The sequence below is a fragment of the Malurus melanocephalus genome, unplaced genomic scaffold, assembly GCF_030028575.1.
Source record: "Malurus melanocephalus ecotype Western Australia unplaced genomic scaffold, MMel_1.1 scaffold_775, whole genome shotgun sequence".
In the NCBI taxonomy this organism is placed as follows: domain Eukaryota; kingdom Metazoa; phylum Chordata; class Aves; order Passeriformes; family Maluridae; genus Malurus; species Malurus melanocephalus.
The window spans coordinates 81,990-83,220 of record NW_026624007.1 but is presented as its reverse complement, the minus strand read 5'-3'; positions in this window follow the sequence as shown (position 1 = coordinate 83,220).

The following is a 1,231-nucleotide window of genomic DNA, read 5'->3' as shown; positions in this document are numbered from 1 at the left end:
GGTGGGGAATGGCACAAAGCAGGTGCTGATTTCCAGAATAAATCCCMAAAAATGTTGCGGTGCTTCCTCTGGAGCCACACAACCCCATCTCCCCTCTCCCTGAGCCAGGGAGTTCCCCCAGAGCCCGTTGGGGATTGCTCCATGCCCARCACTTTCAGAGATGTGCTCTGAGCTTTCCCTGCTCTCAAGCTTTACGTGCTGCCCTCACCACACACTTCAGACCCTTTCCAACCTTTTCAATCTCATCACAGAATCCTGGAATGGTTTGGGTTGGAAGGGACCTTGAATCCCATCCAGTGCCATGGGCAGGGGCACCTTCCACCATCCCAGGGTGCTCCACACCCCACCCAGTCTGGTGTTGAAGCCAAATTTCTCCAAAGCCGATCACAACAAAGCTCAAATTTCTCCTTTCTGCCCAGCAGAGCTGCAGGTGCTCACACACCGGGACAGAGCAGGGAACAGGATCCAAACAAAATTTACCAAAGGGACGAGCAGGGCGAGATGCCCCATCCGAGGACATGGCAGAGCTGGAAGCAGAGGCAATCTCCCCTAAACAGCTTTTTAGGATGAGAGGGTGAGACAGGGATAAAGGGGAAGGAAGGAAATACGCACGMAAATAAAGAGGATCTGAGTCCAGCCCCAGGCATCCTTCTGCTGGCACGAGAGCCCCACTGCCCGTGCAGCAGCTGGGRACGAGGGTCGTGCCAAGATTCTCCAGTCCCTGCTCATTTCTGCTGCCAGACCTTCCTCAGACACACCACTGACACAGCACGATTGTCTTTCCTCATCCCTCCCCTTCTCCGAAGTGTTCCTGCTCCGTTCCCCTGCCCACCGAGCCTTTCCCACCCCATCTGTCCTGGATTCTTGGTGGGCAGTGCTGGTCCTGGGAGTGGACAGAGCACTGGTTTGGGGAGTGGACAGCAGCACTGGTTTTGGGAGTGGACAGCAGTGCCAATCCCGGGAGTGGACAACAGCACTGGTTCTGGAAATGGACAGAGCACTGGTTTGGGGAGTGGACAGCAGCACTGGTCCCTGAAGTGGACAGCAGCACTGGTTTGGGGAGTGGACAGAGCACTGGTTTTCGGAGTGGACAGCAGCACTGGTTTGGGGAGTGGGCCGCAGTGCTGGTTTTGGGAGTGGACAGCAGCACTGGTTTTGGGAGTGGACAGCAGCACTGGTTTTGGGAGTGGACAGCAGCACCGGTCCTGGGAGTGGACAGCAGCACTGGTTT